Genomic DNA, 10552 nt, shown 5'->3' on the forward strand with positions numbered 1-10552 from the left:
CAGACCTTGCTCCTGATCAGGGGTCTGGTAGCGGTCACCAAAAGTAAATTGATCTGATTATTTCTGCAAAGGAGAGCCAGCTCACAGGTGGAGTTGACAATATGTAGTGCTTCGTTACTGCCTCCTGTTCTCAAAGGTCCCTGCTGCAGATGTGAATCCAGAGGGCACGGGCTGGCCTGGCACTGGAGTCTCGGTGAGTACAAGTTTGGGAGTTCTCTTAACTTCAACTAAGCTATCATAATTTATACAGATTGAGAGCTGGGTGTAAGCCACGGAGAGATCCATCCGTTTCTCCTTACAATGCAAAATTAGGAAGCTATTAAACATTGTACAGTTTTCTGCTACAGACAACCGTGGCAGATGATAACCCAGCTACAGCACAGGCGCCTGCCCAGCTGTCTGCACCCTCTATTGCAACGTGCAAAAGCCTGTTGGTAGCTAACAGCCCAGTTGCATTTCTGAAATATCAAGTAACCAAACAACTAGTTGTTAAATCAGCTCTTTGAACCAGCATGGAATCAAAGCAGAGTTCATTTACTGATCTGATGCCCCAGACTGTTCTATTAATGTTTCAGGAATAAATACCTCAGAGTTTGTGTTGGTAGTTTTGGAGCAGATGAAGGAAACCGGTGGTTCAGCACTCTTTTTTATATCATCAGCAAGTTGATTTAAATTGAGTGTACAGAGTTGGCTGCATTCCTCTCATGAGCTGCATAAAAAGTTCACTAAATCGAAGTGCCAGAGCTGTAAAATCCTGCTGAAGGGATTGTTTCCAAAGATCAGCGAGAGGAACGGTTAAACTGTTACCGTGGCAGTGCGGGTAGGACTTTTGTCCTTTTGGCTTTATTTTAGTGACGGTAGTAAGGAGTTTTGCCTTACAGAAGGGAAAAAGCATTAAGACTCGGGAACATAAACCACATTCCCTTTGGCACTATGAGTTCTCTACCTCATAGACAAAATATGATCAGTGTGCGGGACGAATAGCAGGTGTAAAATATTTTTAGAAAAACCTTGGCATACAGTGCCGACATCCCTCAACCCCCATCCTTTATTCTGTCAACTTTCGTTTGTTAAAAACAATCTGTAGTATCGATGGCTGCAGTTTTGGTGGAACTTGCTTTAGTTTTCCTTCGGTAATTTAGCACTTCAGAGGCCTGAAATCAGAGATCCTCTCCTCTGAGAGCTGAGACACCGTTACATTTAAACGGTCTGTCAGCTCCGTGCCCTCGTGGAGCTCGTTGTGCTGCGTTCCCTTGTCCCCTTCACTTCAAGATTACCCATAGCATAAACCAAAAGAGGACTCTGGGCATGTAGTGCCTTAATTATTGTTTAGTGCCCCTGTGAGCTTCTTTGAGAAGGTTATAGCAACAAACCAGGCTAACGCAATTAAAACCAGACCTGGAAACCCACCTTTTTCCCTTGGCAGAAGTTATTAATTCCCTGCGACGCCCATAACCCCTTCCTTTGTCTTTCCTCTCCCACAGCATCCTCAGAAGGACCGGCTTGTGCGTTGCTCCCTTTGTTCGCTGCCTCTCGCTACTTGCTCTGCTGCACCGGGCTTTCATGCCGCTCTTCTTTTCACCCAGGCTCCACTTCTCTCTGACCTCGTCTCTTAAATTGCTCGATGCCAGGGACTGCTTGCTGTACCATGGGAGACCTCAGCACATGAGGCTCTAGCCACCGCAAGGTACCCTCTCCCTCCGCCCCTTGTAGGCTACGGCTTACTTGACTTCACTTTATCTCTAAAGACGTGGTGTAAAGAACTACTGAATGTCAGAATACAGGTGAGGATTATATTAGATGCTCACAGTCTCCCGAAACTGGGTGAATTTGCTGCTTGGGCAGCCTCATCCAGTAATGCAACAGCCTGGGAGTTTTTAGTCACGTTGATGGAAATGAGAGGTGGCAGGTTAGTGAAGAACATGGTATAACAGATGACAACTCGGGCACCCCACGTTCCAGATCTGACTCTGGGCAAGTCACTGCCCTTTTCTGTGTTGGTTTCCTCCTCTGTCTCCATTGAAATTCACTGTTAGCAAGTGTCAGACGTTCGCTGGCTATTGCTGTCTTTTCGCTGTCAATAAGGAGCTTCATCTGATTTCTGTATGCCGCGGGAACATCTTCTGAGGTTGACTTACGGTTCTCTCCTTTTATTGCCTTTAGTCTCTGTGGCCTTTGAGAGTCTCCTCGTTGTACAGTTCACTTAACGTGTATCAGATGACCTTTACGTTTTGAAATAAGGCACGCATATAAAAGTGAAGCACTTGATTCTCATTGTCCATGGTATATAGAGTCTGATTCATCCACCGTCGGAGCAGAAGGCCTCCGGAGCAGTGAGATCTCACATACTGACTATTGTGATTCTCTAAAAGAATTTCTGTGGGTGTTTCTATAGATATGGAAGTATATATTCCTCCAGTACAAATCATGTGAAAATTTTACACCAGCCTACTCACCGAAGTTGCTGCTGGTCAAAATTAGACTTGCATACAGATTTTACAAACTAAAACAAATTCCCCTTTGATTTTCATTAGAGCATGAAGTTAAGCATCCCGTGTGTGCCAGCACAGAGACACGGCTGCTGGGTTCTGCCACGGGCTGTGCTATGACCTGTCTGCCCAGTCTTCAACAGATTGCTTCAGCCTTGTCAAGAGTAGTTTCGGTGTTTTTAAGCCCATACTTGAGCCTTTAACTCCCTGCTGAGTCTCAGATGTCGTAGATAACCGCAACGTATTTTGGAAGCCAATGGGTTCTCGGTGTGTCTGTGTCTCAGGGTTAGTGAGGTACGTACAGCACCTCTGTTTGGCAATTTAGTGGGAAGAGTGCAGAATTCCTGACTACAGCTGAAACGTTAGCACCTGGGGCAGTTACCTACTTTGCAGGTATTTGTGAATCTCATATTTATTAACTGCTTTGAGCCATAGATCGTATTTTACTTGAGAACAATTGGTATTTCATTTTTAAGTAACGCGTAATGATGTTCTCTATTTCTGCCTTCTAGACTGTTAGTGCTGTCCTTAAAGACTCATTTCAGTAGTGCCAAACCAAAACACTTGTGAAATTGTGATTCAGGTCCCCAAGAATATTTTAGAAATGATGAGATAATCGTAAATAATAATCAACCTTGCACCATATGAATTTATCTTCTGGGTGTAGACTTAAAAAGATTTCAGAATGTTCTAGCATTTCTCTACAAGTCCACTAAGAACTTGATTTTAGGTGAAAACTTAGATCCTGAGGAAATCACAGGTACCCTGGGACTGGCACTTCGCAGGAAACAAAACATCTAAGGGATAGTGATGAACTCATAAATGTTGGCAATTAACCACAGCTGCTTAATGGAATCAGATTTCTAGGTGATACAGAAGGACCGAGACCTACCACTGCCCTCCTGTCTGGGTGGTTTGCATCGCAGATTTGACAGTCTGGTGGCAACAACTGCAGGCAACCAACCCAAATTAACTTGTACAAACTGATAAAGGACAGAAACACTGGGAAGAGATCAACCACTGCATCTCTGACCTCTCGCTCCTGACCTTCAAGGAAGGTCTCCAAAACTGCTTCAGAAGACAAGCCGAGTACTAAAACTCCTGTCTCTAGGATATAAAAATCACAGAGATATTGATTGCATATTACATCATAATTTTTGCTACCACCGGCCATCCCTAGGCAATCATTATTCCTGTCTCTCTCGCCCTCTCTTTGTGCCATAAATGACATTATCAGCTGTCCTCTGGCTAGTATCCTCCCTTTGATCAACGGGAACCAATCATCCTTTCTCTCAAATTGCCTAATTCATTAATATAATGAAGTTTAACTCAGAACAATTATTCTCAACCTGTATTTAGCTCTAAGGTTATTGCTTCTATTTCAGACCTAAGGAAGCCTTATGTGCCTGAAAGCATGTGTAGTTTTTCCAAGTACGCCGGCTGACCTAATAAACGGTGTCCCCTCTCCCTGCCCTTGCCTCGCTTCCATCTCGCGCCGTCCTCGCTACAACGCGTCTGCTCCACCTCTGTGCTTCTTCCTCCTCAGGTGAGTCTACGAGAGAAGGCACAGCCTTGATGAGCTACTACGGGAGGTCCTCTACGAGCCCCGTTAATAGGAGGGAAGCGTAGGCATCGCGTGGTGGAGCTGCTCGGTCTGCCAGCCGTCCGTCCCACCTTGTCTCGGGCTGCCTCGCTGTCCCTGAGGGTGCCGCGTGGCAGGGGCTGGTGGGAGGTAGGCGAAGCTGCTGGGGACGCTGGAGACCTGTGAGCAAGGCTGACTCGATGATCACCTCAGTAGCCGGCACGCATTTTGGGGGTGATGGACTTTCGGAGGTCAGTAAGGTTGTCTTTCCTTTTTTCTTGGTGTCTCTGTGGTTTTAAGAATTCCGTATTTGGAGCAGCTTACCTGCCCGAAGTCAGATACCAGGAGATCGGTTAAATTTAGAGTCTAGATCTCATCTTTATGAATCAGTCCTTTTTTTCAATGTTCTGCTGTACAAACTCTCTCTTACCTTGTTTATTCTTTTAAATTCCTAGGTTTCCCCCTCCTGATTTTTTTTTCTCTGTTTTCCTTCAATGTCCTCCTTTAGAATTGCTTTTCTTAGTTTCTTTCCCAAACCAAGCCATTCTCCCCATTCTGCTTGTCTGAGGTCTGTGCCTCACCATGTATAATTTGCAGTGTATTATCTGATGGAGACTGTAATCTCTTCAGGGCAGGGCTGTGTCCCTCTCCGGACTCACAGTTAGTTGCCTGTTTTTCTCTACGAGGTTGAATAAGAAGGACAGAAATAGAAGAGTATGCAGACACTCCCAAATGAACTGTGTATTTTATGATCTATGTTCAAGAAACAAATGCAGGAACAATTGTTATTGGTAACACGGTTTACGCCGTACCACTGGAGCCTTGAGAAGAAGTAGATGCTTTAGGCAAAGCAGCTCCCTTAACAAAATATTTGCAGAACACGTTTATCTAAAAATATGTGTACTTATGGTAGAGAACAGTGTTCCTCTGCTGATCTATAGTTAATTGTCAATGGCAACACGGGACTCTTAAATCTTGTAAACAATCCTGCTGTAGGAATGTCATGTACTTTATCCCTTTCCTCCTCTGCAGCATCCCGAAGCCCTGCCCAGGCTGATTTCCGTGGCCTCTGCTGCTGCTGTTGAGAGACTCCTGCTCACTCGGCTCTACCACCTCGCCCACTGACGCTCAGAAAAGGAGGATGGATGGAGAGGAGGATGAACCTCTGCACCTACAACAGAGGTAATGGTGCAGAGGGAAACCTTAACTATGCAGGACAGATTTTTGCCTTTAACAATCACTGAAACTTTCCCTCTCTGTGTATGTGCTGTGGGTAATACGTGGCTAATAATGCATTTTAAAATGCATTTTGGTCCGAGATCGCCAATGAGTTTGGCTTTTTGATGCCTGCACAAATGCCTGATGAAATAAAAAACCGAGAGATATTTAAGCGGAGATGGGGATCATCTGTGAGACTGACTTTGAGATGACTCTCTCCAAAAGTCAGAGCGATTAGAGGTAGGATTTTGACTTTGCCTGTTTTCCAGAGAGATCTGAGGCTGTCCAGCCTGACCCTGCCGCCGGGGGCATTGCTGCGAGGTGGCAACTGGCCTGTTCCCTATCATGACGTTTGCATTTGCTTGAACAAAAGGCTAATTCTGGCTGGGAGTGCTGTGGCCAGGTCTCACATTGTCCGGTTCCCAGTTGCTTTTTGGAAGGAGCTAGCTGCGCTCGAGTGCCCGGCTTTCAGTCACTTCTGTGGGTCACTGTCATCTTGGATATTTTGGTCTTTTGTCATATATAAAAAGATATCTGTATTATTTGCAAGCAGTTAGTCATCTGCCAGCCAGAATGGGGTTGTTTTCCTTAAGGGTGCTTAGGATCACATAACTCTTACAGGCAGAGGGGAAAACGTCCATAGATGTTGTGATTAGTCATGTAACTGCTGCAGTTGTCTTCATCCAGAGCCTTTTCTTTCGCTCTCCGATAGAGCTCCTGAACTCGAGGGCTGTATCTGATCTCCAGCCTTTCCCATAGTGACATTTATCTGGGCAGGCTGAAAGACAAAGGGGAACCCTGGCTGTATAACCTCTAGCCAGTTATTTCTTTCTTTACTTGTTTTGGTTTTTTTTTCATAACCACCTGATAAATCGTAAATCATGCCATGGAGAGCTGGGAATGAAAGGTTACAACCTGCTCACCATGCTTGCCTGCTCCTGGCTTCCAGCAGTTCCAATTTCTCCGGGCCTCCGCTCCCCATCAGCATGAGGTATAACCCCATTTCTGTGCCTTGCAGACGTGCTGCGAGGTTTCCTTCTCGCTTCAAAGCCCTGGGTGACCCTGGGGTACAATACCGCTGCTGTCGTAAAGCACCTCCCAGTCATCAACAGGCTTTTATCGTTAGAAAAACCCGGTGTGGTATCACCGTCCCCGGCCTTGAGGTGGCCATGGAGCAGAGGAGGGATGGAGGAGCCGCCAGCCGTCCCCTGCGGAGCCAGGGACGAGGTGAGCCGTGGACTTTGGCACCACGAAGGTTGGCCTTAGTCTCCTGTGAAACGCACGATGCCACTCACAGCACGGGAGAAGAGAAGGTACTATTTGCTTTCCATCCGTTCAATATCCTGTGCTTGACCGGGATGTGCTTCAACTGGGGATAGCTGCTTTACAGGGATGTTTTCAAAGGAGCTGATGTCAAGTGGGACTAAACGGTAGCGACTGTCGCTTAACGTAGACAGGGGCACAAATCCTTTTTGCTGGAGGTGACCCGGGCTGTGCGGTGCCCGCAGCGAACGGGTTAATCGGTGTGCAGCGCTCCGTGGCGTCCTAGCAGAACGGGGACAAGCCAGTTGAGACAAAAAGAAGGAAAATTGGAAATTCGTCACTATTACTTGTAACTCTTTGAAGTCCTCTTAGAAGCAGTCCCCAAAAGACCACCAAAGCCCGATGGATTTATCCTGACTGTCCTTCCACGGTGCCCTTGGCCCAGGCTGCGGGGTCTGCGCCCAGCACTTTGCTGCCGTGAGAGTTGTTTGCATTTAGGGAGGTCAGGTACTGGGAGGCCACTTGCAGAGCAAATGACTTCGCTGTGCAAGTTGTCCTTGTGAACTGGAAGAACCTGAAGGACTGGTGAAACAGGGACCCTGCAGCCAGCACCTTCCAGGATTCATTTGGGGATTTTTCTTTTCCTCTGTCCTTCCAGAAACGGAGGAACATTTGCTGGGAGGTGCCTCTCAACGTGGCAATTGGCCCACGAGGCTGTGTTGAGGCACGGCTGGGTCTAGGATGCCCTATAAATATACATGACAAATGTAAACATTGACTTTTGCTGGGGTGGGATTGTGTCTGCCAAGAAGTGCCGGCAGGGCGAGCAGGGCGGTCAGCGGCACTGGGTGCTACGGGTGGCAGAGTGGGAGGGGGAACCCTTTCTTCCCTTGCGTTGTTGGTTTTTTTTAAAGCAACTATTTAAAATCGTAACAGCTTCATGCATTAGAACTGCAGCTTTTCCGTTATCGTGTCGTGGTAACTACATTTCAACAGGTAGGGGAAGAAGCTGGAAGGGGGGAAATAAGGAAATGAAGAAAGAGGAAGGAGCTATCGAAGGGGAAATGCCTCCACCTCCTCCCCTCATCTGCTGGGCTCTTTTCTTCGTTCCGTTTTCTTTTTAAGACGTAAAAGCGAACATAAAAATTAGGAAGGGGGTAGTCCCGAGCCCCTGCTCGTGGCCGAAGGCAGGGTTCTCCTCCCGGCGCAGGGGACGGGGCAAGGTGATGGAGCCGGCGTGCTCCTGCCCGTGGCTGCCAACAAAGGTGGCCATTGAGAGCCCAACGTGCCGCGCGTGTGCGCTCGCAGCGATCGTGCTGTGGGAACGGGGCTGAAACCACCAGCTTGATTTTTGCACAGGCAGCTGATGAGCCACGTGAGCGTGCTCTCCTCCTCCTCCTCCTCCTCCTCCTCCTCTTCCTCCTCCTCCTCCTCCTCCTCCTCTCCAGCAGAAGGTCTCTGGGGTGTCTGGGGAGCGGTGGTGGGTTGCAGGCTGTAGGGTTGTGCGAGAGCTGGCCGTGTTGAGCTGGGACGGAGGACTGGGCTGGGTGGAAATGGGCTCCCCCAGGTGAATGAGCAACACCCACCGAAGCAGCCACAAAACAAACAAATGTGCTTTTCCCCAGCCCATTGACTTTTTCTGTCAGCTGAGGATGCAAGAGCAGAGCAAGGGAAAATGTAGCTTTTTATTTCCCTCCCTTGCTCTTGTTGACTCCAGCCATCCCTTACGTGCAGCTCCAGAAGGAATGAATAAAATGATTTTGTTCAAGGCAGCTTCTGCTCCAGAGCATAAAGTTACTCAGCATTTGCAGGACCAGGTCATCGTAGATATTTTTATTCTGTGTCTATTTTGCTCTGTCTCCGACTGATGTGTTATGGATGCTTCCAATTAACAGTGCATGAACGTGAACAATGCTTTACTCATACATTACAAATCAAAAGAGATTTTTCTGTTGGTTTTTTTTTTTTGTTATGTATGCAAAAACATATTCATGTTCAGATTTTATTTATGCAAAAATGAAAGCACCTGAACTCCAGGCCGGGGAAGGTTTGGTGAGCAGAGTGTAGGAGCCTGGCTACACCACATTATGTAAACAAACTGGTGGTTTTGAAAGCAGACCTAGAGGAGTTTGCAAATGCATTTATTTAAGCAAGCAACCCATCTGCTCCTACCAATAATGGATTCACAGACCAATTGTATATTTGCTCAGCTTACAGGCCAATGAGTTTTGCATATGTTACGTGATTTGCGCAAATCGATAGGTAACGTAGACACACACGCTCACATCTGGAACACAGGAGCCATGAAGACAGGGATTTGAATAGTGACCTAATTAGCACCTAGCAGTGTCTGGATCTTCAGGGCAAATATGTAACTTTTTTTTTTTTTTCATGAACTGTTAGATTTTGTAAGGCAGGCTGTAGCAATGCCCATTTCACAGGGCTGCATGACTCCTGCAGGATGCAGCTACCACAAGAACGAGGCTTGGAGCGGCTTCACTTACTTGGCTGGCCAAGAAGGAAAACTCCAAATTACATATGAATGTAGCACAGCTGGGTGGGGGATCTGCCCCCACTCACAGCATTACCAAGTACATGGAGATGCATTTTAATTCTAGCTATGGAAGTAGGGAAAAGAAAGCTTTGTCCAGAGAAGCAAAACTAGTTCTTTATATGAGAAACATGGAATATAAGCCAAACTCCAAAAGTCCTACCTAGAAATATCCTTCTGAGCCTTTCAGCGTGTCGAGGGTCCCCGTTTCTATTTAGTGTCCATCTCCCAGCCTCCTGCGGTGGTACCTGAGGCTCTAGAAACCTCCCTTCTTGCCAGAAACATTTCTAGAAACAGCACTTTTTTCATCACGCTTGGGAATGCTCGCAGAACGCAATCTCAAATGGTCATGAGCACTTGCCCTGGAGCTTGATTTAAGGAGCAGTGCTCGCCCAGCAAAATCCAGGAGCTGTTTCTGTGATATGCTCCCTTGAGCAGACTGGTGAGAAAAGTGGAGGCCAGGAACTTAAATTTTATGACCTTGTAATGCCCAGAGGCTCAAACCCGTGACAAAAGTCTCACTGGTCAAGGCAATTACTAAAAAAAGGAGAAAGGGAAAAAACCTCCAACCCTGTCCTCTCTCCAGATTACCAACTAAACAACCTGGGAGCTGCAATAATTCTGCAAAAGATGCTCTCAGGAGTGTTTTTTACAGTGAAAGTAGTCATAAATAATAATAAAAAAATGCATATGTGTGTATTTTACAAAGCAAGGAAAAAATTTCTTCCTCTTCAAGCCCTTAGTCTGTGAATAATTTGTGAACAAGAGAAGCAGCTCCATCTATCTTACACTATATTTGTTACAAATCATTTGCTCATGTGTAAATCTTCCTGCCAGGGTAGGAGCAGCAAATCCTCCTTCAATTTTTATCTGCTGAAGAACTTCTACAGCTAAACATGAAAAATGGAATCAATAAGTAACAGGTGTAGAAGTGCATCTCAGGATGAATATATTGCTGGAGCCTGCGACGGAGGGGCTGGGTGACAGTCTTTGTGAGGCAGCTGGTGGCCGCGGGGCAGGATTTCTGGCTGGCACACATTGCTGAGCCACAAGGGCTAATAATTTTGCAGGAAACCTAAAGCCAAACCAAAAAGACCATCTCCAAAACCTGCTTGCCTCCCAGCACACCGACGGTGAGCAGGCAAACAGCCACCACCCGAGTGAAATCCATCAGAGCATCCCATCTTGGAGAAAACTTTTTTAGAGCTCACAGAAAGTCCCTCGGTGGCAACGCTGCTCCTCCTGACCCTCCTGTGAGTCTTGTCACGGTTGATAGATCTCTGAAAGCTCCTGCTTTGGAGATTCTGTGACTAAGTGAGACCTTAAACTTCTAGTCACGAATAAAAGTGAGAAAAAGCGTATATGTTTAATGCTGGTGGTGGCAAAGGAAAGCATAAATCTGTGATGGCTGAAAGGCTCTGCCAGCTGAAGGCAAATTAAAAGAACGAC

General features: G+C 46.6%; 1 long non-coding RNA gene across 2 annotated transcripts; it reads left to right on the forward strand.

Moving 5' to 3' along the window:
• On the forward strand, window positions 1–5447 carry LOC142038725 (uncharacterized). 2 transcript variants are annotated; one of them, XR_012652684.1, is made up of 3 exons: window positions 1–193; window positions 4036–4322; window positions 5104–5447. It is a non-coding gene; the product is annotated as an uncharacterized LOC142038725 (long non-coding RNA). The 2 variants fall into 2 exon arrangements; XR_012652685.1 differs by lacking the exon at window positions 1–193 and adding an exon at window positions 1589–1784.
• Window positions 5448–10552: the final 5105 nt, after the last annotated feature.

Source organism: Buteo buteo, chromosome 13, assembly GCF_964188355.1.
Source record: "Buteo buteo chromosome 13, bButBut1.hap1.1, whole genome shotgun sequence".
NCBI lineage: Eukaryota > Metazoa > Chordata > Aves > Accipitriformes > Accipitridae > Buteo > Buteo buteo.